The 25,979-nt window shown below is 38.2% G+C and overlaps 1 protein-coding gene across 3 annotated transcripts in view; it reads right to left on the bottom strand.

Moving 5' to 3' along the window:
• The window catches only part of AQP4 (aquaporin 4), a 284,383-nt gene extending 258,924 nt beyond the window's left edge, over positions 1-25,459 (bottom strand). For 2 of the 3 annotated variants that reach the window (XM_070043430.1, XM_070043432.1), the window contains exon 1: positions 25,268-25,459. The gene's annotated coding sequence lies outside the window, so the exon portion shown is untranslated. Of the gene's footprint in view, positions 1-21,253; positions 21,270-25,267 lie in introns of those variants that run through there. The other variant, XM_070043431.1, reaches the window with a different exon arrangement.
• Between the last annotated feature and the right edge of the window lie 520 nt (positions 25,460-25,979).

The following is a 25,979-nucleotide window of genomic DNA, read 5'->3' as shown; positions in this document are numbered from 1 at the left end:
CTGTATTACTGTACTTTTCAAGGTACTGGACTGTAAGATTAAAAATGTTTTCTTTATTTTTGTTTGTTTTTTATGTATTATTTGTGTGAAAAGTATTATAAACCTATTACAGTACAGTACTATATAGCCAATTGTGTAAGTTGGGTACCTAGGTATTTTGTTGGACTTATGAACAAATTGGACTTATGAGCGCATTCTTGGAATGGAACTTGTTCATATGTAGGGGACTTACTGTATTCCTTCCTCACTCTCCTTTAAAACAAAAGCAAAGACACTAGAGGGAAAAAAACTTGCAAAGATATAAGGGAAGAGATGATTACTAGAGAGAGAGAAAGAAAGAATAATGAAGTTTTAGAAGATAAATGCAGGCATAGGAGTGGTAACCAACTTAAAAGATCATGAATGCTGAAATCAAAGAGTTTCCATAGATACTAACAAGAAGCAAGATGCTCTGTGTTATAAAACCCAGGAAAGGTACACTAGGTTCCCCAGAAGAGGGAAGGCAAGAGAGAAAGCAATAGATAACCTGAAGAGAAGCAGGGCAAAGAATAGGAAAATAACTAACTAAACTAAACAAACAAAAAAAATTCTAAAGAACTATAATTTACATCTTTAGAGAGACAGAAAAATTGATTCCATCAAATGGCACAGGACCTTATATTTAATTTAAAAAAAGGAAATCAGAGAGCAAAAAAAAAAAAAAAGAAAACTCTTGCAAATGAAAAACATAACCAAACTGAAAACTCAACATACAGGTCAGAAGATACATTAAGATGACTTCTCAGAAGGTAAAGCAAAAGAACAAAAAGATGGAAAACTGGACAAGAAAAAAAAATCCAGGAAATAGGATTAATCTAAGAGATTCAAAATCTGAATAATAGAGGAATTCCAGGCAGCAAGAACTGAGAAGAGAAAAGGAAGGAGATCATTGGTGATTTAATTCAAGAAAATCTCAGGGAACTGAAGGACATGAGTTTCCAGATATAAAGGGATTACTGAGTATTTAGCACAATGGGTATGAAATAAACACACCAAGGGACATTGTATAGACATTTCAGAACACTAGGAACAAATAAAAGATTCCATGTGTTGCCAGAGAGAAACAAATGGATCACAACCAGATCACATCCAGAGGATCAAGAATCAGAATAATATCAGACTTGTCAGTAGCAACAGTGGAATCTAGAATAAGGCAATGGAGCTAGAATGACTTCAAAATTCTCAAGGAAAATTATTTTCACTTAAAATATCATTAAATTCTACCAAATTCTATCAAAGTGTCAATCAAAGGTGTGGGTAAAAAAAAACTTTTCAGATAAATTTTCAAAAAATTCACCTCCCAAAAAGCACAAACCAAGGGTATAAAATAAGAGGAAGAAATAGGATACAGGAAACAGTAGGCCCAGAAAAGGAAAGGGATGACATAAGAGAAATTTCTGGTCAGTAATGAAAAGATGAAAGCTGTATACAGGTTTAGAGGGTGAGCAGTTCAAACTGGAGCAGGACAGAGGCATGGGAGAAACTTTTCAGAAAGCTAAAACTTGTAGTCTAGCTGATCTGTCTGAACATCCTGACAGAATATTTAGACAATGATGAAGAGTTTGCCTGAATCAGTGACAAAAATTTAGAACATTAAACAAATGAAAGAGCAAGATACTATTCACTTCAGAGAAACAGAAAATGTAGGAAAGGAAAAAAAAAAAAAAACAGATTAAACTGCATGGCTAAGCTGTGGCTAACATTTACATAGTCCTGACGACAAAGACACTGAATATGTGTCTAAACAAAATACTATCCCTATTGGGAGGACAGAAGGGTTGGGAAGGACAAGTATGAATATGTGTGGTAAGATGAAGGAAAAAGGACTAAATTCTCTTCTATCATGGTGGAAAGTCGATAGGTAAAGCCTAACACTAAAATATCAAGCTCTAAAATGTGGATACTGTCTAGAGACAATTTAGGAAAGTAAACACCAAAATATGAAAGTTCACGTGACTCATAACAGGTAGAGTCATTATCCAAACTCAGGTTTATCTGTCTTTAAATTGCATGATTTCCACTAAACTTAAGTGTACACTTCAAATAAAACTTAAATAGAGTGATACCAAAATTATGAAATTTATTAAAATTTGCTCAAAATAAGCTAATTTACTTTTTTATTAGTTAGTTACCAAAACTCAGAGCTGACTAAATAAACTGAAAACCCAAGGAAGCTATAAGGGACTACTTGTCTTAAGAAAACATTCCATTTTCCAGCACTGACAAATACTTTTACATTATTTACCCACATATCTTAGGAACTCACAAAAGTGTACATCGACACTGAAATATTCTGATTAACTGTTAACTGGGCATTCAAGCAACCACAGAGAAAATGCCTTTTTTAGGGTTATAAGTTATTGCCTTCTTGCCACTGCAAAATATATCCTCTGAGTTCCTGACCTCTTCATGCCATGATCTGTCGACCATTGTGAAACGTCTCACATCTCTGGCCCTTACTGTGATCTTTTTTCAAGCTTTAATGATCTCACCCACTTGTCTTTTTCTTTCTTCGAGTTCTACTCTCTTTTCTCTGCTCCATCCCCCATGAAATGATCTAATTTCTGCAAAGATGAAAGTTTAATCCATGCTTCCAGTTCTAATAACTCACCTGTTCTGGTCCCTTTTTTCTAAATGCTGACTGCATATTCTAAGACTCCTCACACTTTTTAACAGGCCCAAGTTTCTTATACGATTGACCCTTGAACAACAAAGGTGTGAACTGCACAGGTCCATTTACAAGCAGATTTTTGTCAATAAATGTAGTACCTGTATTTTCATTTTACAGATCTTAATTAACAAAGTGTGGGGGAAAGTTTGTTTGATTAGAGATCTCAGTATGTGGAATCAAAAGAAGTAGAGTTTCAGTCCTGATTTTATCCAAATGGTTTCAGCTTCCTGCCATTGGGTGAATCATTCATCAATTCCTTTACTTTTGAGTCAGAGATAGCAGTATGCAGATTTTTGACTGTGCGGGGGTTGGCACCCTTAACCCTCCTATTGTTCAAGGGTCAAGTGTAATGACTAAAAACGCCCATCCTTATCTAGCTCTAGACCACATTTTTAGTTTTATTACTCATACCTCTACTCAAACTCTACTCCCAAGGCAGGCTGAACTATATAAATTCCTAAGAACTAACTGCATTCTCTTTTGTCCCTGGGCACATGAATATTTTCTTCTTTTTTTCAGACCCTCCACCAACCTCAAGCTGGTCTTTGCTTTTTAGGACTCAACTTTGAAGTGATACCCATGGTACCCTCATGCCAAACACACCGCCTTAGACATAGTGAATGGGATATCAATATGTGCTGTGTAAATGAACAAAAAGACTTCTGGATAAACAACTTATCTCCAGATAATCTCTTCAATTCAATACAAATAATGCTGCCTCACTAATCTTCCTTAAATATTGCTTATTCAATGTTTTTCCTTTCCTTAAAATATACACATTAGTATATATAAAATAGATGACCAACGAGGACCTACTATATAGCACAGGAAACTATATTCAATATCATGTAAAAACCTATACTGGAAGGTCTGTCCACTAGGCTCTTCATAAGGTGGTAACTATACCTTTGCAACCTAATTTCCTGCTGTTCCCCAATGTGAAGCCTCCTCTCTGTCTACTGAGTCCTGAGCATTCCATGCTAATCTCTACATCCATCAATTTGTTTTTGCTCTTTACTCCATCTGTCTGGGACTTTCTTCCTTTCTGACTCTCCATCCTACTTCCTTGGTGGCGCAGTGGTTAAGAAGCCATCTGCCAATGCAGGGGACAAGGGTTCGATCCCTGGCCGGGAAGATCCTACATACCATGGAGCAACTAAGCCCTTGCACAACTGCTGAGCCTGCGCTCTAGAGCCCCCGAGCCACAACTACTGAAGCCAGAGCGCCTGGAGTCCAGCCAGAGCGCCTAGAGCCCATGATCCGCAACAAGAGAAGCCACCGCAATGAGAAGCCTGCAGATGGCAACAAAGAGTAGCCCCCACTCGCTGCAACTAGAGAAAGCCCACGTGGAGTAACGAAGCCAAAAATAATAAATAATTTTTTTAAAAAAAGTTATATATCCATGTAAGCGTTTGGGTTTGAATATTCAATTTTTAAAAAAAGGCCAGCTTCTCCCATAAAGACTTCTTTGAATTACTCTAGCCTGTTTTTTTGATAATAGCAACACTTCAGTCATTCATGAAATATGTTTTGATGATCTGTTATTTGATAGGCACTGTTTAGATACTAGGACACAAAAGTGAGCCAAGAAAAAGCAAGAAAAACAAACATGATTAAGAAGTGTGACAAATACTAAAAGCAAGGGTCAACATATTGAATATTGGTATAAGGACCAGCAGAACTTCTTTAGATGTGTTGGTCAGAGAATGCATCCTTGAGGAGGTGATGTTTAAGCAGATCTGAATGACAGGAAGGATCTAGTCTCATGCCAAACTGTGCTGGTAAAGGGAGAGAGTTCCCCATAGAGTGAATCACATGTGAAAATACTCTGAAAGAGAAAAGAACTTAACATGTTCTAGGAACTGAAAGAAGACAGTATGGTTGGAACTCAATGAATAAAAGAAAGTGGCCTAAGGTGAGCTTGGAAAGATAGGCAAGGTCCTATCAGGTCCATAAGGGCAATTCTAAAAAGCAACAGATAACTACAGAGTGTTTATAATCAGAGGAGAGAAAGGATTAGATCTATGTCTTAAGATCACTTTTGCTGCCATGTGAGTCATGATCTGAGAAATAAAGAAATCAACCAGGAAGGGGGCTGTTGTAGTCTACAAATATGGATAATGATGATGACTTGGATCAGAGTAACAGCTGTAAAGATGGAAAGAAGTGAAAAAACTTGAACTTAACTTTTGAAATGATACTCAAGATAGGGGAAGTCTTCAAAGAAGAAGATCAAGAGCTCAGTTTTGATCATACTGAATTTTAGGTATTTATGACAACACCAAGTCAAGGCACCAGAGAAGAAATTAAATATGCAAGTCAATATGCAAGATCTCTGTGGCAGATAGAATTCTAAGATGAACCCTAATAGGCCTGGCCCCACATGATCCCCTCCTCTTGAGTGTGGACAAGACCTGTAATTTGATTTTAATGAATAGTATATGAAAAAGGTAAAAAAAAAAAACCCTTCAGAATTAATTAATGCCCTTAATCAATTGTGTTTGAGTTAATTAAACAAGAGATTACTTTAGCCATGAGAAAGAAGGAAATCCTGCCATTTGCTATAGCACAGATGAACTTGGAGGATACCACGCTAAGTGAAATAAGCCAGACAGAGAAAGTCAAATACTGTATGATCTCACTTATATGTGGAATTTAAGAGAGAATGAGAATAGAATGGTGGTTACAAAGGGCTAGGGAGTTGAGGAAATGAGGAGTTGCTGGCCAAAGGGTAAAAGCCTTCAATTATAAGATAAATAAGTTCTAGAGACCTAACATAGAGCATGGTGACTATAATTAATAATATTGTACTATTTACTTGAAATTTGCAAAGAGTATGTCTTAGTATTCTCACCACACACATCAGGTAACTATGTGAGATCATGGATATGCTAATTAATGTGATTGTGGTAATCATCTCACAATGTATATGTACATCAAATCATCATGTTGTACACAAAGAAAAAGATAACCAAAATAAAATAAAGTAAAATAAAAGCATCCTGGGTGGGCCTGACTTAAAAGAGGGTCCAGGACTTCCCTGACGTTAGAGATGCTCTCCTACTGGCCTTGAAGAGGCAAAAAGCTAGCTGTGAACTTCCTTTGGAGAGGGATGGTGTCTAAGAGCTGAGGCTCTCAGACCTATTGCTGTAAGGAACAGAATTCTGCCCATAAACTCAACGGGCCTGAAAGGAGACCCTGGGCTTCAGATGAAAAATGGGGCCCAGCCAACTGCTTAATTGCAGCCTTGTGGAACCTTAAGCAGAGGATTCAATTAGGTTGTTTTTGACTTTACAGCAAGGAAAGTTATCAGAGATAGACAGGAACATTACATAATGATAAAGGGGTTAGTTCTCTAAGAAGACATAAATCTTAATGTGTATGTGTCTAACAAGAGAGTGTCAAACTACGGGAGGCAAAAATTGATAGAACTGTAACAAAAACAGATGAATCTGCTATTATAGTTGGAGATCTCAACACCCCTCTACCAGAAATGGACAAATCCAGCAGGCAGAAAATTAGTAAGACATAGTTGAACTCAACAATACCATCCATCAACTGGATATAATGGACCTCTATACTACTTTATCCAACAACAGCAAAAATACACACTCTTCTCAAACTCACACAAACATTTACCAAGATAGAAAATATTCCATGCCATAAAACAGGCATTAAAAAGTTTAAAAGACTAGAAATCATAAAATGTCTGCTCTCCGATCACAATGAAATCAAATCAGAAATCAACAACAGAAAGATATCTGGAAAATCCTGAAATACTTTGAAACTGAACAACACACCTGTAAATAACACATGTGTCAAAGAAGAAATCTCAAGTAATTTTAAAATATTTTGAACTAAATGAAAATGAAATCATAATATCAATATTTGTGAGATGAGGGGAATTTATAGCATTGAATGCATATTTTATCTAAAATCAATTGTCTAAGCTCCTACCTTAAGAAACTAGAAAAAGAAGAACAAATAAATTCCAGGGTAAGCAGAAGAGAGATAATAAAAATTAGAATTGAAATTGAAAACAAGAAATCAAGATAGAAAATCAACAAAACCACAGCTGGTTCTTTGAAAAAACTAATAAAAGCAATAAGTCCCTAGCCAGACTAATCAAGAAAAAAAGAGAGGACACATATTGCTATTACTGGAAATAAAAGAGGGGACAACAGTACCTATTCCATGGAAATTCAAAGGATAATGAAGGAATCTTATGAACAGCTATATGCCTACAAATTTGATAACTTAGAGGAAATGGACCAATTCTTTGAAAGACAGAATCTGTCAAAATTCACACAAGAAGAAATAGACATATGAATAGGTCTATATCCAGGAAAGAAATTGCATTAATAATTAATAACCTTACAAAACAGAAAGCACCAGGTTCAGATGGGTTCACTGGTGAATTCTACGAAACATTAAAGGAAAAAATTATACCAGTTCTCTACATTATCTTTCAGAAGATAGAAGCAGAGGAAATAATCTCTTACTCAGTCTTTGAGGTCAGTACTAACTTAATACCAAAACTAAACAAAGACATTACAAAAAAATTACAGACCAATATCTCTCATGAACATAGATGTGAAAATATTCAACAAAATATTAGCAAATCATATCCAACAATGTATAAAAAGAATTATATTCCATGACAAGTGGATGCATCCCATGTATGTAAGGCTGATTCAACATTCAAAAATCAATTAATGCAACCTATCATATAAACAGACAGAAAAAGAAATATCACAAGAGCATACCAACAGATGCAGAAAAAGCATCTGGCAAACTCCAACACTCATTCATGATGAAAAATTCTCAGTAAACTAGGAATAAAGAACTTCCTCAACTTGATAAAGAAATATACACAAGACCTATGGCTAACATAAGTTAGAAACTTGAAGCTTTCCCAGTAAGATCAGGAACAAGGCAAGGATGTCTCCTTTCACCACTGCTTTTCAACATCATACTGGAAGTCCTGGTTAACGCAGTAAGACAAGGAAAGGAAATAAAAGGTATACAGATTAGGAAGGAAGAAGTAAAATCATCATTATTCACAGATGACATGATTGTGTATGTAGAAAATCTGAAAGAACTGCCAAAAAAACTCTCCTGGAATTAATAAGTGATTATAGTAAGGTCGTTGGATACAAGGTTAATATACTAAAGTCAATTGCTGTACTATATATCAGCAATGAAAAAACAGACTTTGAAATTAAAAACAGAATACAATTTACATTAGCACCCCCCAATTAAATACTTAGGTAACAAAACACGTGCAAGATGCATATGAAGAAAACTGCAAAATTCTGATGAAAGAATATAAAGAACTAAATAAATGGAGAGATAGCCCATGTCCATGGATAGGAAGACTCAACACTGCCAAGATGTCAGTTCTTCTCAACTTGCCTATGGATTAATGCAATTCCAATTAAAATCCAGCAAGTTATTTTGTTGCGGATATCAACAAACTCATTCTAAAGTTTATATAGAGAGGCAAAAGACCCAGAATAGTTAACACAATATTGAAGAACAAAGTTGGAGAACTGTGACATTACCCAACTTCAAGACATAATATAATATAAAGATACAGTAATCAAGACATTGTGGTATTGGTGAAAAAAAATTTTTTTAAATTGGTGAATGGAATAAAATAGAAAGCCCAGAAGTAGACCCCCATTAATACAGTCAACTGTTCTTTGACAAAGAAGCAGAGGAAATACAATGAAGCAAAGACAGTCTCTTCAACAAATGGTGCTGGAATAAACTGAACATCGACATGCAAAAAAATTAATCTAGATGCAGAAATTACTCCCCTCACAAAAGTTAACTCAAAATGGATCACAGACTTAAATGTAAAATGTAAAACTATAAAACTCCTAGAAGACAACTTGAGAAAATCTAGGTGACCTTCAGTTTGGTGATGGCTTTTAGATCCAACACAAAAGGTATGATTCATGAAAGAAAGGATCAATAAGCTGGATTTCATTAAAATTACAAAATTTTCCTCTGCAAATGACACTGTCATGAGACTGAAAAGACAAGTCACAGACTGGGATAAAATATTTTCAAAAAATATATATCTGATAAAAGACTATTATCTAAAATATACAAAGAATTCTTAAAACTCAACAATAAGAGAGCAAACAGCTCAATTAAAAAATGGGCCAAAGACGCGGAGCGGCTGGGCCCGTGAGCCATGGCCGCTGAGCCTGTGCGTACGGAGCCTGTGCTCCGCAATGGGAGAGGCCACAACAGTGAGAGGCCCGTGTACCAAAAAAAAAAAAAAAGGGCTGAAGATCTTAACAGGCACCTCAACAAAGGAGACATACAGATGGCAAATAAGCATATGAAAAGATGCTCCACATCATATGTCATCAGGGAAATGCAGATTAAAACAATGAGGTACCACTATACACCTATCAGAATGGCTAAAGGGCAGAACATTGACAACACCAAAGGCTGGTGAGAATGTGGAGCAACAGGTATTCTTCACTGCTGGCAGGAATGCAAAATGATACCATCACTTCAGAAGGCAGTTTGATAGTTTCTTACAAAACTACATATACCCTTACATACAACCTAGCAATCATGCTCCTTGGCATTTACCCAAAGGAACTGAAAACTTAACGTCTACATAAAAACGTTCCCATGGATGTTTCAAGCAGGTTTATTCATAGCTGCCAAAATTTGGAAGCAACCAAGATGTTCTTCACCAGGTGAATGGCTAAATAAACTGTAGTACACCCAGACACTGGAACATTATTCAGGGCTGAAAAGACATGAACTATCAAGCCATGAAAAGACATGGAGGAAACTTACATGCATGTTACTAAGTGGAAGAAGCTAATGTGAAAAAGCTACATTCTGTAATATTTCAATTTTGTGACATTGTTTTTTTTTTTTTTTTTGCAGTATGTGGGCCTCTCACTGCTGTGGTCTCTCCCACTGTGGAGCACAGGACCAGCAGCTCTGCGGCATGTGGGATCCTCCCAGACCGGGGAATGAACCTGCGTCCCCTGCATCGGCAGGCAGACTCCCAACAACTGAGCCACCAGGGAAGCCCTGACATTGTTGAAAGATATAAGTATTGAGACAAGTAAAAAGATCTATGGTTGATAGGGGTTGGAGGAGAGGGAGGTATGTCCTTCACCAGTGCAGTGAAATCACTCCGTATGATACTATAATGGTGGATACATGTCATTTAAAATCTGTCCAAACCCACAGAATACACAGGACAAGAGTAAACCATAATGTAAACTATGGACTTTAGGTGATGTTGATGTGTCAAAGTAGGTTCATCGGTTGTAACAAGTGTACCACTCTGGTGGAGGAAGTTGATAACAAGGAAGGCTGGGGGGTGGGAGGGCAGAGGGTATATGAGAAATCTCCGTATCTTCTACTCAATATTTCTGTGAACCTAAAACTGCTCTAAAAAATAAACTCTATTAAAAACTAGTGAAAAAGTACTCCATCTTCAATTAAACAAGGAAAGAACCACAACTTCAAACCACTAACTGCACGGCATATCTGCTAAATTCTGTAAATCTAAAGAGAAACGAGAGGATGATGAGAATTCACATATGCTCTCAAACCTTGAGGTGGTTATAAACTTTCCTAAAAATAATGTCATAGTCCCAACAGGCTGTCCCCAACCTTAGATTGGCACAGTGACATTGAGGGTACAAGTAGGTTCTAGGGAATGTGAAACTTCCCTACTCAAAGTCAGAATGACTGGGGATGGTAGGCTGGAGAAAATAACACACCCACCTTCTAATTTTACTAGCTATGGACTGGTCTCCCAGCTGAGTGTACCACTGAAGACAATGGGAGGAAAGCCATGATTGCTAAATCACAACACTGAGTTAGGGGCTTGACTGTTTAAACTCGAGGGTAAGTAGAACAAGCATGGTGAGAGATGGTATTCTAGACAAGACCCATACTAGAGCTGCAGACTGCCCACTACACCAGCTCCTGCCATTCCACATTGCCAGCCCCCTTGAAAAATGAAAAGCAAATCAGAAAATGGATTATGGACGAAAGACATCCGTGCTGGGCAAGGGAAAAGGGGGTGGGGAATGAGGATCAGGAAAGAAAAGATTCAGGAAGTATAGTGCACACGAGCCCTCCTAGAATAAACTCCTTGATAGTGAAATCTGGCAATCCACGAAATAAGTCAGGGCAGCGCAGAAAAGGAAACAGGCATGAAAGGACTGATTCTGAGCACTGATTTCATTTAAATATGGAAATAGGTAATAGGGCATAATAATAAAAATGTAACAAAAAATCTTAATGAGGGAAGGGAACTGGAAGGATACTTCATTTTATTTTTGTTAGCATACAGTAAAACTGATGGGGGAGTGTACAGTTCCATGAAGTGTTATAAATGTACAAGGTCCATAAAAAGAACTCAGCTCTTCTATATTTTATTTTACTGCTAAAGTACTTTTTCTAAGCAGGTGAGTAGATCCCACAAAAGCAAACAATCTGGGATTCCAATACACAATGACAGGGAAGACTTCTCAGGTAATGATTAGGTGTTTATTTGTTTCTGATAACTGATTTTCAGCGTAGTTTAGCTCACTACTGGTGACAGGATATAGGGCTCCACTTTGCTATTTCTTCTGTGATTGCTGTTTGGAATATATGTATAAATAGAACAACACCATTTTCCATTGTTTGTTACACTGATCCTTTCTGAGAGTTTAGGTAAAATGACCTATTTTTCATGAATGAAAAATAGTTACATACTTGGTCGAGGGTTCTGCATTCTGTGTGCAGGGAATTCAATATACTTATAATATTGAGAATTATTCCCCACGGCACAACCTTTCACATGTATTTATTATCAAAAGGTTCTATTTGAGCAAAGTCTTATTATCATATGTGTATATTCAATAAACTTAGAGTACAAACAGCTTCCAGCTAATAATTACCTACACAAATTGTTCACATAGCTATTCACTTTTAAACCCAAATTCTATATGAAAGTTCACTTCTCCTATTGCTATATATTCAAACTTTTAACTTATGTTGTTCATGGTCTTAGAAATTTTTTTTAAATATGAAATAAAAATATATTAACAATATATTAAAATATATTAATGAGATCACAAAATTCAATTTTACCCAGTTCTCACGTCTTAAAATTCTGTCCCCCTTACAGTAGTATGGGTATCCATTGTATAAGTACTGACATGTATATGAGTAGCTTGGGGTGGAGGTGTGTGTGGTGGGACAATGGGTATAAGAACTAAAGCTATTATTACCTTTATCTGAAGATAATCAAGACTTTTTTAAGAACCAACTCTCTCCCCATAATAATTTACTATTTTTCCCTTATTAAAAACAATTCCAAGTTTAAACTACTTGTCTGTCTTAATATAAGCTGAAGATGAAGTTTAACTTCCGAACATAGCGAAATTTAGCCTCAAGACAGTATAACCTGGCAGTATCAAGAAACTGGTTCCTTCAGATTTCTCAAAAACTCAAACCTCTTCTCTTATTATAATTTATAACAATTTATGAACTAACATATGAAAATAAGGGGAAAGAGTTCTATTAATAATCTTACCTTTGGTTTATTGTATCTTAAGATACAAGAAGATCTAGAAGTTCTTTTTTTATCATATATCGAGCATATATCGAGAAGCACTGCTCCCCTTGTTCTGGATAAGTGAAAGGTACATATCGAAGCAGCCCTAAATGTTATCAGAAAAGTATTCATGCAAAGTATTCTTACAGGGACCTGACTGCAAATACTACATCATACACTTAAATGGTAGAAGGAATATTTTAAATACTTATTTTGAAGTTGAAATTTTTCCAAAGAGATAATTTTTTATTACAAATCTTGTAACTTTTTAAAAATTTAATCTCTTTCACTTTGTGCTTCATATGGAATCGACTCTCACTTTTGACCTAAGAGAGAGCTCTGTTTTCTGATATTTGTAAATCTACGGTATTAGGCTTTTAAGTACGTGTTTCTAATATACAAGTACTGATACTGCTTGCCTGCCTTCTAGACGATGTACAGTTGAGAATCACACTGGATAGTAAATCTCATTGGAGGCTTGGCCAGATCTATTCTACACTGCACACTGCATTCTGCTATGTTGTGGATCTTTCCGTGAAAATCATCAGTAATCTTACACTTTGTTTTATAGGCAAGCACCAAATGTTAAGCAAAGACATGGAAGAAGAAAAAACATATTGCCAAGTTGCCTAATTTCCCTATAAAATTTCACATGTTGAGAAGTTCTCATATATAACTGAACAATGGGGAAAATATTACTTCATCTAATATTTACTGACAGTACCCTATTAGGTATTGTCTCCTCTACTACCTACAACATAATTTTTAAGGATGGCTTTTTCTTAAGTGTTTAAATATAAATTAGTGAGTATTATGGAATGCTGGCTGAAGATATTTAGATACTCTGGAGAGGACACTTTACTAATTGACCAATGAAACCACTTTCAAGCGCACAAGCTCACTTCAATACAATGTGACAATGATTGCAACTGTTGGATAGTTAGTTTGAAATCACAGAATATTTTACCCGATTTTTATTTTGGAAAACATCTACAGAAAATTAGCAGTAATATTATACAATCTTTATCTAGATTAAACAAGTGTTAACATTTTGCCACATTTTCTTTTTTCTCTTTCCCATATTAACAAAAATTTTTTTTTTGCCAAACCACGTGAAAGAAAATGGCAGAGATTCTGAGACTTCATCTCTAAATACTTTTAAGTATATCGTCTCTCCCAAAACACATTCTCCTACATGACTCCAATATGATTAGAAAATTTAACGTGGGTGTAATGCTGTATGATCTTATAGCCCAGAGTCCTTCCAATTGTCCCAATATTATCCCTTATAGTTTTTTTTTTCTCATCCAGAATCTAATCAGGAAGTATATCTTTCAGTTAGTTGCCATTCCTTCTAATCTTTTAATACTGAACAGTTTTCCAGGATTTTTTTTAGTGACACTGACATTTTTGAAGTGTCCAGGTCAGTTATATTGAAGAATATCTACCAATATGGATCTGACTGATTGTTTCCTCAAGATTAGATTCAGGAGAATCATTTCTGGCAAAATAACTTCAGAGGGGATTGTCCTACTTCACGTGTGTATCAAGAGGTACACAATGTCAGTTTGTCCACTATCGGTGACGGCAAGTGTGGTCACTTGGTTATGCTGGTGCCAGATATTGTCCTGTAAAGGGACTTCCCCTCTTTGTAACTAATAGGCAATCTGTGGGCTGACAGGTAGAGTTAGTGTGACTATCCTGTCCCCATCAACCATTCACCCAGTGGTGGATTATCCTTTGTAATAGTAGTCACAAAAAGTGACTTTATAATTCTATCCTTTCTTTTATTCATTTGCTTGTACTCTTCAGTGAAACAGAGCTTTTCCTTCTACCTGCCCCCGTCTGCATACTACACACACTGTGGGCTCACGGATGCTCTTCTTATTAACGTGCTGTAATCCATAACATACATTATTACTTTTTATGTTCAAATGATCCCAAGTTGAGTCAGTGGGTATTCCTGAAATCTGGCTCTTATGTCCTTCTGATGGGTCTCCACCACCTTTTGAACAATTCCTTGTTTTCTGGCACAAAATGTGCCAGGCTTAGCAGATTCTCCCCTACACTAGTTCAACCACGAAGGCTTTAAATAAAAAGGAGACTAACTCAATTTTAATGCAGTAATTTGAATTTAGGAACAAATAATTAGAATAGTGCCTAGAACATAGTAAGTGCCAGTCAGTATGATAGGTTGCTTCCTTAACTTTTTTAGCCATAGTTTGAAGGCTTTGTGCAATTCTTAAAACTATAGACTTTTAATTTATAACATAGATTTTTATGTTACTCTTTCAAATTCATCTATTTATTCTTACTTTAATTTGTTCTCCTTCATTTCTTTTATCTCTATATGGAAATCATACAAATAGAAAACTTCTAAAGGATTTTCTTTTTTTTTCTCCAACGTGGTATAATCTTAGATCACTGACTAATGCCAAAATATGCACAAACAGCAGAGCATAAATCCCTGATATAGTAAAGCCTTTTAAGATTCCTGAATTTATCAAGTGATTTCACATGTCAGAGGAAACAATGTAAAGAAATGCCTGGACTTTTTTTTTTTTTTTTGGTAAAAATTTCAATAGACCAACCTCACTCTCTAAGCAAATGTAGCACTGCTGAAGTCACCTCTGAATGAATCACTGATAGGGAAGAGAAACTGAAGAAACAGGAGTGTGATATTTGGAGAGGTCACAGAGAAAGTAAAAAATGGAGCCTTGTAACTTCCAAGTAATTTATTTATTTATTTATTTATCTTAGAATGTGTGGGTGGATGTGTGTGTTTGTGTGTAGTATATGTGTATGCATGTGCACATTCGGGGTTAAAGACAGGATGCCCAAATCAACATTTATTCAACAAATACTTATTACACCCCCACTCTGAGTGGGCACTATGGTATCTTCCAGGAATATAAGGACCAAGAAAACTACAAAGTAGTTTTAATTAATAGTAGTTTCAATTAATCCCTTAGGATTAATTAAACAGTTACACAAATAAATGTGAATCTGCAACTAGCTGTGATGAGGGATATAGATACACAAGTACAGATACATGTATGCATACAAAGATGTGTGTGTGTGTGTATTATAAGGGAATTTGGCTCAGTCTAGGGGGACAACATGGCTCATTTGAGGAAGTGACATTTGGGTTGATATCTGAGGTTTAACTAAGAGTTCACTAGGCAATGTTTGGGTACCTGTATTTACAGGTGTGAGGATGGGAGAGAGCCGGGAGAGTCAGAGCAACTGGAAGAAAGCCAGGCAGCTGAAGTAGAAGGAAGGACTGGAGCTACCAAAAGAGATGGGACTGGAGGAGCCTTGCTGGGTTTCAAAAAATCAGGTGCACAGCTTTGGTCTTTATCTTAAAGCAGCGGTAATCCATTTAAGTGGCATGTGTAGCTGAAGGGGTGATAGTTGTCATATTTGCATTTTGAAAAGGCTCCTCTCACCTTATTGGAGGATGGATTTGGAGGGGGAGCAACAATCAGATGCCAGAGGACGAGTTATAAAAGCCCTGTAGTAGCCCTCATACAATGGATGGTGAAAGTTGAGACTCCGGTGATGCCCTAAGGTAGACGGGTAACATCAGTGACGGGGTGAGGGCTTTGATATGCGGTGGATGGAGAGGGAATGTCAAAGATAAAATCCTGATTGGGAGCTGGGGAATCCTGGAGGTTGAGGTGAGATGGGCAGAGATCACAAGTTTGATTTTGACATGTTTCATTTGATGTTTAAGACTGACAAGAACAAATACCAAGCACAGAGCTGGATCTACAAGTGGAGAATTTAGAGAGACTTTCTGAGCCATAATCATGTTTTGTAGAGTGCTCTGAATAAAACATACACCAGTAATTTCAAGGAATCTTATTGGACAGTATGTGGTGTACGTATGTTGGGAAAAGTCAAAGTGAACCAAAGTTCTAAGGTGCTAGAAGAACAACCTCTGCTAATTGAGAGTTCAGTAATTTGCAAATCCATTTCTATTCTAAATGCTGTTATAATTTCCTGATCTGCAAAATCTGAAAATATGGTCTTGCTAGACATTTTAGCAAGTGAGATATACATACATATATATATATATACACACACACACATTTAGCAAGTGAGAGCTATGTATCTATCCATATTGAAGTCACAAAAGTGATCATGTAAGTACAGAATTAATATTTAGAATATTTAATAATCTGTACAACTTGGGCTCCAGCCACAAATAACCAGTAAGACCACATCAGTGCACCCAGCTGAATGCCAACCCTGTCACAGTGATAGAATCTCATCCTCTGATGGTAAAAATTCCTAATTGAAAATAAAGTGCAAATATTAGAAGGTAAAAGAGTGTTGGTAGTTACTACTTTTAGTCCAATAATGTCACTAACACCTGAGCATATTTTAATACGTTGAGAAAATTGATTTTGGGGGGGAGGGAGGAAACTACCCTCATTCTAATCTACTGTCCAAGGGTGCTGTGGAAAAATCAAATTTATTTAGAGATATGTTTCTAAAAATTTGTGTCCACATTTTAATTTTGAAACTTCTTTTTGAAAGTATACGATCAACGTCATCATTTTATCTAAGTCTTCACAGACGGTATTTGCTTAAAGTAACCTGTAACTTTGGATCACAGCTCTAACCCCCTTGGTGACAAAAAAGACAACAGAAATGATCACAAAGCTAAGTGAGCTTTGAGCTTCTCGCTCCTGAAACTAATGCAGTAGTAAGACTTACGTTCTTCATTTGAACTGACAAAGTTGTCTTATTCCGTTCTCCATTTTCATGTGTATCCAATAGAAGCTTCTGACATTTCTTTTACTACATTACTACACTAACTGGGTGTATTTTTCCCTTTCATACCTACATTCTTTAGTGTTTCTGATTTCAGTTTAGGGGAGTATTGAGGTCCTATGGAAAAAGGAGGCACTATGACTGGAATGGCTCATATCTGTTTATTCTGACAAAGAAGGTTTTCTCTTGTGTGGCATTGTTAACGGTACAAAGAGGAAGAAGGGCTTTACTTTCACAATCTTTGCCTCTATTCCATGCAAGAGTAAAAAGCGTAACAAGAAAAGGCAGATATTCCAATAAAATTTCACTGCCTATATAGATCTTTGTGCTGCTCAAATGAAAGAAGCTCCTTATTTTCCTTATCACCTCCACAATCCAACACCCTCAATATTATCTTCCCTCAATTCCCATTGCTCCACTAGACTCTTATTAGAAATTGTAACAAAAGTGGACCAAATCAAGTTTGGGGTCAGCCTGAGGTTGAATGCTGGGCCATTCAATTGACCAAGAAGCTTCCAGTAAGAATGAACAATATACAACAAAACAATCATAGATCAAATTGTGTTCTGTACAATTGCTGCATCCTTTTTGTATGAAAACCTGCCTCTCCTGATTGGGTAAAACATGTTCTTCTATGTAGAGAATCTTATGATTATGTCAAAGCAATTGGTTATTCCCATACACGCGCACGCACGCACACACACACACACACACACACACAGACATACTGTGACTTCAATCTTAATTGCAAACCACAACTACTGAAGCCCATGAGCCTAGAGCCCATGCTCCACAACAAGAGAAGCCGCCACAATAAGAAGCCCACGCACCTCAAGGAAGGGCAGCCCCCGCTCGCTGCAACTAGAGAGAGCCCACGCGCAGCAACGAAGACCCAATGCAGTCAAAGATTAAATAAATAAATAAATAAAATTTTAAAAAGATTTTACATTAAAAAGCTTCTTTCTTTAAAAAGAATAAGAAAAAAGAGTAAGTCACATGATGTTATAAAAGACATCTTAGGTGGACCCACTGTGGAAAGTAATCTAAGAAAAAAAATCTTCCTTACAATTTAGTAAATTCAAGATGCTTACTGCAGCTAATACTGAACTGACATTTTATAATAACTCAGTTCCCAAGAGCAGGTCTCACATTATGGTCTAGTAAACAAACCATTATAAGTAAGAAAATTTGAGTTTCGCTCTCAATTTCCTCCTTGCTTCTGGGATCCTATACTCTATATACTCTCTTGCCCATATATAGGTTGTGTATATGGGCAATCTTCAAAACCCTCTAATCCCTCTGCAAATACTATATATTATGCAAAGAGAAGACATGTTGGTGTGTTTTTAGTGTGGCAACAGCGCACAGACTATATACATCTGAGACAGACAACAGAGTTGTCTATACCTCTCCCCCTCCAACTCCCATATGCCAGCACAGGACACACTTAATTCAAGTAACACAAAAACATTCTAATACAACAGTTTATTTGCATTCGTAACAGATTTTGGCCTCTGCTAAGAACATACTTCACAGCATTACGTTTCATGGTGCAACTTCCAGTATTGGACCCGTGCAGTTCTTTGCATAAGCCTATTTCAAGGGCATTGACGATATAATCTCAATTGATGCCTCCTTTTCCTGTTTTTTCGGTGCCTGAGATTATGTATGTATATATGGACGTAGACACAGAAAACATGTACATCTATACATATACATGCATATACATACATATGTGTGCATGTATACACTGTCTCTGTACACAAAAGCCTTCAATGCTTTCTGGAGATACGCACAAGGTTAAGTAAGGCCTGCAAGAACTGAAATATTATCCAGCTTGCGCATTCGTTTGTCAACACTCATAGTCATCCATGAAAGATAGATTCCTAAGAGAAATAAGGAAGAAGTAGTAAATTTTTATAAAGGTGAGAAAGAGAAAAAGATCAGAACATGAGCTTGAGTTTGATGGGCAGTGAAATTTGTAATACTGGTCCACTGAATGCAGAGACCAGCGGACAACTGGGATGGTCCCGCTTAAAAGAAGTAAGGATTGCATAGGGGCATGAAAAACAACCCACGTCATCATAAAAATCTTGTCTATCTATATCTATTCTTTTTCAGATTCTTTTCCCTTATAGGTTATTACTACCACAACATAGTAAATCGACTATATTTTAATAAAAAATAAATAAATAAGAATTAAAAAAAAAATCTTGTTTATCTAGCCCTGACTCTCACCAGGGCCAGACAGCCCCTAGAGAATATTTTGCAAAGGATTGGGGAGGTTCAGGTTTGTCACAATCATTAAGGGAGGGGAGTTCTATTGGTTTTTAGTGGCTTTTTTGGTGAAGAATTTTCCCAAATATCCCAAACAACGTGCAGTGTTCCCTGAACTAAACCTATAATGAATATCAACCTGTAGAATCTGGCATATAAGCATTTTCTAAGAATTTCCACCACAAAGTCCAGTGGTTTACAACAAGGTTGCTGTGGCGAATAAGTCAACGATTTTGTATAGTCTTTCTCTTAATTCTAGAATTAATAGACTACAACATTAATAGAAAATAAACTGGAAAAGGCAGCATCAGCACTGTCAGTAAGTTCCACCATGGAAATATTTTATTTGTTATTATTGATGATATGGTGGGTAGCCTGCAGAGTCCCTTGAAGTAGAGTTCACACTAGTAACAACAGGAAATGCATAAAGCAGTTTGGGGATTTTGGTGAGACTATATTCATAGTATTTACTCTCTCATTTGCAAAATATCATATTTCCACGTTCTCTCCACTCCGCCTTTCTATAACTTGACTTTGGCATATCTTCCCTACAATGATTACCATCATTTCCTTTCCAAATACAAATGTCTGGTTTGTAATTATCCTAATACTACTTTTAGTCTATTCTCCTTTCATTTTCCTGTACTTCCTATATGGAATGTCTTCTGACGTTCCTGTCTTAAATCCAATTTTATTTGTTATAGAGTATGTACACACAAGCAAGCTTCTGACTTCTTTTTTTTTTTTTTTTTTTTTTTTTGCGGTACGCGGGCCTCCCACTGTCACGGCCCCTCCCGCCGCGGAGCACAGGCTCCGGACGCGCAGGCTCAGTGGCCATGGCTCACGGGCCCAGCGGCTCCGCGGCATGAGGGATCTTCCCGGACCGGGGCACGAACCCGCGTCCCCCGCATCGACAGGCGGACTCCCAACCACTGCGCCACCAGGGAAGCCCCTGACTTCTTTACTATGTGTTCCAGTGAAGTCACCCCCAAACATTAGCATAGTGAAATGCACATTGTACTAAAAATTAATTTTATTCTACTGTTCCTTTTCATGACAGATATATTCAGTGATTATATTATTGATTAATTACATTTCAAGATACTAAGGGGGTGACACAAAATATTTGTTATTAAGAAGAGGACAGAGTCTAAGAGGGTTGAGAACCACAGTTTGGTCCACAGCGAATGACAGAAGACAGGAAAACCACAAGCCTCCTGCGTGTACCTCTGTACCACTTCATTTCATGACTATCGTGTACAGCTGATACCATCATGGCTAGAAGGAGTTAACTCCCCCATCCAGCTACCCAACTTAAGTCAAGGGAGCTGCATAAGGAGTCGCACAGATCAGGTTTCTAGTATCTACTCTGCCACTAACCACCGGTGTGACCTTTAGCAGCTCACTGGGATCACTGTGGGCCCCCATTTCCTTAACTGTAAAATAAGGGCATTGGAATAACTTACTTTTAAGGTCCTTTCCAGCTCTATCACAAAACGCATAATTTTGATTCTAAGACTTAGGCGCTGATCAGAAGAAACTGATTCCTTTAATAAATGTATATAAAATATATCCTGTGGGTAGCAATTATATTTCCAACCACAATATATTTTTTAAGTACTCAGTCTAGTCAAGTCTTTTAAAAATGCCATGTCTTATAAAACTACAAAAATGTTTCCTCAAAAAAGAAGTCCCCCTACACTTTATGGAGTGAGCACATTTATTACGAGAACAGTCACCAATCTGAAGGGGACATCTACTTTTCTAGCACCATTCTGCTCCCTGTCGTAAAAGTCACAGTTTTCTTTTTTGCTTTGAATTCTTGAAATAAAAATGATTTTATCTCTCTGCCTTTCCAATCATATATTTTTGGTAGCTCTTACCTTCTCCACAGAGGTCTTCTAAATTCTAATAGTCCACAGAAATAACAATTCAACAAAATCCATACACAACTGAACACTGACCGCAGACAAGGTGTTCAAGAACAAGTGCTATGCTGTGAATCAACTTCTTGTCCAAGTAACTATTTCATCGACAACGAATTTTGCCCTGGAGCTTTTGAAAAACACAATAGAAATCTGTTAAGTTGGCAGTCTTGCTGAACTTCAGCTACTTTATCTAACCAGGTCCTTGGTAACAATAGATACTTGAGAGCTTCTTTTTGATAAAACTTGATTTGGAGCCTAGGTGCGGAGAGCAAATGGACCAAACCCCTTATTCTGATGGCAACTTGCTGTTTTCGTTTTAGAAACATACATATAGAAATAAGGCTTAGGAGTATCACCTTAACACATACACATGTGTATGCTTTAGGAAAACCTCATGCTTAAAAACTTCCATTTAATAAGACAAAAACAAACAAACAAAAAAAGACTTAAAAGTTAGAATATTCCTATTTGGTTTCCTATTTTGGTTATCATCTTTTCAAAAACATATTAATCACCTCTGTTATATACAAAGTGGGACTGAATTTCTCCAATTTTGATCGAAGGACTTTTATTTTTCCAGGAACACATCTAATCCTTAAATTCATTAAGTAGGTATAGAATCCAGTCTTGATTACCTCTCTGGGAGTTATATATAATTTACTTCAAAGTTTTCATACCAGGTTTGCTCATTTCTGTCACCCAGCTCGTTTCTGGGCAGGCTGCCCACATGCCCCACCTCCCCATAAATCAGTTTTGGTGTTTGAGATATGCAAGTTCATTTAAAAATTAACCTAAACAAAACAAAATAATTAGAAAGGCAACTTGCCCACAATAACAATGAAAATCGTTTCCAAATCAAACGTGTAATACATTCCAAAGACAAACACAAATGACTTCGTAAATAACCATGATTTTGGATTATCTTTGCCTCTATTCCTCTCATTAACATGAATAATTCAGAGTGTTTCCTATACTTGATGAAACTGTCTCCCCTCAATAATTCGTTTTTAGTACACAGAAAAATCGCATCCTTATGTTTTTCCAAAGGTTTAAATTAGACCATATTTTAAAATGCAACTTTACTTTCAAAATTATCTATAGCTTGGGTTCATTCTTTTCAATGCTATCCTGGCAGCAAGTAAGGAGACCCTTGTGCCTTCAAGGCAAGGGCAGTATAGAGCAGTGTAACAGGTAAGAAGACAGAAGCCCCACCTTTCTTTGGTTCGTGATAATCTTCAAGTACATATCCATTATTTGCAAAGTGTGAGCAAGATTGCCAATATCTTTTTCCTTAAAAATACGGAAGTGCTTTGGGACACCCAGATTTGAGTAAAAAGAATTTCCCAACATTCTGGCCACACTGAAGGAACAATATTTTTATTATGTGGCTTAATTTTAAGTGATAAAAATATCCTAACATTGCAGTTGCAGATAAAGCAGACATTCCCAAATGGGAAAGCATTCTGAATGGGGGGAGGACTCAAAACCTCAAATCTTGCTTTAATGACAACATGAACAAAATGAAGGGTGTGTGTCTATCTGCCGATTATATACAAATTCATCTAGATTCCTAAACACAAATATGAAGATACTATGTAGATAGACATTTTACTCGTATCTTATATAATACCCTATATTACGCATACAGAATATTTGTGCGGGAAAGAATGTGTATGTCTTAGGTCTACTTAATTTGGGGGTTAGAATATTGTTAGTCTCCCATTTTGTCAATTCTTCCTGGGAAGATGTTACATTCTTCTGCAAACCACACTAATTTTCTGGAGTCATGGGGCTGTTTCATGCACTGCTTCAGAGCACCAAATGCTACCCTTGTGACCAGGAAGAAAGGGAAAGAATGCCATCAGGAGGAGCCTGCAGCTGCACTAACTCTCAGCTTCTCTCTGGTAACAAAAAGGTGGGGGAAAAAAAGAGCAATCAGATTTCAATGGAGTATACACCAGCCTTGGCCAAAGGCTTTAAAACTTTTTTGATTTCTTCTTTCATTGAAAATAAAAGGAGAGGAGCTTATAGTGTAATAAACCAAACACAACAGTTGCTGAACTTGGGTCAAGATCAGATACCATTACAGCTTTTGGGATGTTCATGGAAATGTCTAAAGTGAGGATGTATGTCTTGATACCTGTGAAAATAAAACATTATGCTTTGAGTGGGAGAGAACAGATGGTTGGTAATGGTTTAAAACATTTATGTTTTTGGACTGTCAGCAAGCCTCTGTATTAAAAAATATGGTGTTGTAGTCACTACAGACCAACAACTATCTGCAAGGCTCATTTTCTGGAGGATGCTACTGTAATAAAAGAGATAAAACCCAAATGAGGCCAGAGGAAAATTCCTCTTGTTTTCTCAAGTCATTCAATGTGTGCTATTTCTTATTGACTCTATTCAATCAAAATGTTTTCTGTGTGATGAGAGGACTTAAATTTTTCCTCAATAATGAGTCAACTACCAGTGCCCGGGTATTGTATCCTTTTTTGGATACATGGGAAAGAACTGTAATTTTGTTCTGTGTATCTGATTCATGCTGATTGAAACCTTAAAAACCCTCTGAGCAATCATAAAATCTGGTAGTCCAGGGTACTCTCGCCCATGAAAAGCAATGACCATCTCCTTATTCTCAATTTGGTAGACAGGCATATTGTACTATAATTATGTACTGGAATTGGCAGGTGCCAGGCCACCGAACTAGGAAGACAGATAAATATTAACTACAGTCACACTGTATTTTGGTGTGTATATATATGTCAGTCTAAAATAAGTCCACGTCCTTTAAACCCAATGTAATAGTGACAAACACAGATAAAACTGTATACAGAGAGGTTAATGCAATGTTTGGGCTTAAACTAAAGAAAAATAAATACTGGTAAATAATACTCTTAATTACTATAAAAACTGCTAAAGGAGAGTCCTATTAAACATCCACAGTGTTTTGATTTGCTCGTGATAACATAATGGGGGAAAAGTCACACAAGCACACACTCTGTATGATTTACTTCCTATCCCTTTGAAAACCCTGGGAACTGTTCAGGACAGGTTTGCTGATGCGAGGGAGTTGGGGGTAGACCTGCAGGAAGAGGAGGGAGAACCAGCGGCCGCTCCAGCATCGCTCCTGTGAACTTAGTTGGAAATAACTGCTGACAGACATCAAACATAACACCTTTTAGCCTCCTAACAGAAACACGCTGATAGGCAGGATGTTGAAACGGGGCAGAAGCGGGAGCAGGTAACCGTGTGAAAGTAACAGCTGCGGCAACAAAGCAACCACGCAATTCCTACTCTCTCCCACCCACCTCGGGCCCCTCCCCAGGGCACCCCCAACCCCTTCGCCCGGCCCGGATGGAACCCGGGCTCCGAGTCTCCGCACTTCCCTCCCACGTGGCCCGCAGCCTCAGCAAAAGCCTCTGCGAGGTCTCGGAGTTTGGGACCGATGCAAAAAGGGGCATCACAGCAGAGATGCTCATCTTTCTGCCAAACACGCTGGAGGACCGGATAAACCGCCATCAGAAACTCAAGACCGTTCCTCCTGATGTCTTCTTTCCAACCTCGGCTGGCTTGCCCCGAGTGGGGGCTGGCACCAGAATCCTGGGGTGCAGGGTGACCCGCCCCGCCGGGGCTCAGGAATCCAGCACAGGTAGCTCCCGAGTTCAGGCACCCGTCCTCCTCCGCCGCCCCTCTCCAAGTCTTCGCACCCCCTCCATCTCCCGGACCCCCTTTCCCCTCAGCACAATCAATAAAGTGAACGGGAGTGGGTTCAAATGGGGGGGGAGGGGATTAGGGTAGAAAGAGAAGATGCCTTCTGCAGTCATCAGAGATGGAGTACCTGGAAAGGTGAGGGTGCGCTTCCCCGCCCACCCAGACCCCTCTCCAACCGAGGGTGCAAGCGGCGCCCCCGCAATCTCGGCCCCTCCAATCCCGGACCCCCTCCCCCACGCCCCGACCCCCGGCGGTTACCTGGCGAGCGGCTAGGGGAGCTGAGGGTGCCGGCAGGGACTGCTTTCACGGGAGCGGAGCTTCGGCGGGAAACTTCCCCGAGCTCCGGGGCAAACTCTCGCGGACTCCGCCCGCCGCGGGCCGCGCGGTGGGCAGGAGCGCGGTGCCGGAGCTGGAGCGGCGCTGAGCCAGGCGCTCGCCCTCGCCCTCGCCCGTCCGACTGGGGCTGCGTCGCCGCCTGGGCTCCCGGCCGCTCCCGCTCCCGCCGCCGCCCCGCCCCGAGGCTCCGCCCCCCGGATCCCCCACCAACCCCTCACTCCCCCCAGCCGCGCGCCCGCCTGCCGGCCTCCCCGTCTCCGCCTTTGTCGCTCTCTGGCTGTCACTCTCTGGCCTTACCTCTGCTGGCCACTCGCCCTCCCTCCCAGCCCTTGGGCTCTGGTGCCACCCACTCCTGGTCCAGGGAGTGGTGATCTCCGGCATTTGTCTCCTAAGTCACCTTCTCTTCTTCACCTCTGCCCTGTCTCAGATTCTTCCCCAAGTGTTCTAGAAACACCTGAAGGAGAAATCTATAGGTTAGTAGGTTGTGACAAGCAAGCACTGACTCCGAAGTCTTAGAATTTCTTTTGCTTTACAGACAGATTTATCTATTATTTATATATATTATTATATAGATAGATCTATATCTATACCTATATCTCTACCTGTATATGAAATAATAGGTCAGTAAATTCCA

This window comes from Globicephala melas, chromosome 13 (assembly GCF_963455315.2).
Source record: "Globicephala melas chromosome 13, mGloMel1.2, whole genome shotgun sequence".
Classification (NCBI taxonomy): domain Eukaryota; kingdom Metazoa; phylum Chordata; class Mammalia; order Artiodactyla; family Delphinidae; genus Globicephala; species Globicephala melas.
Note: the sequence above shows the minus strand (reverse complement) of the source record. Positions and strands in the feature narration are given on the sequence as shown.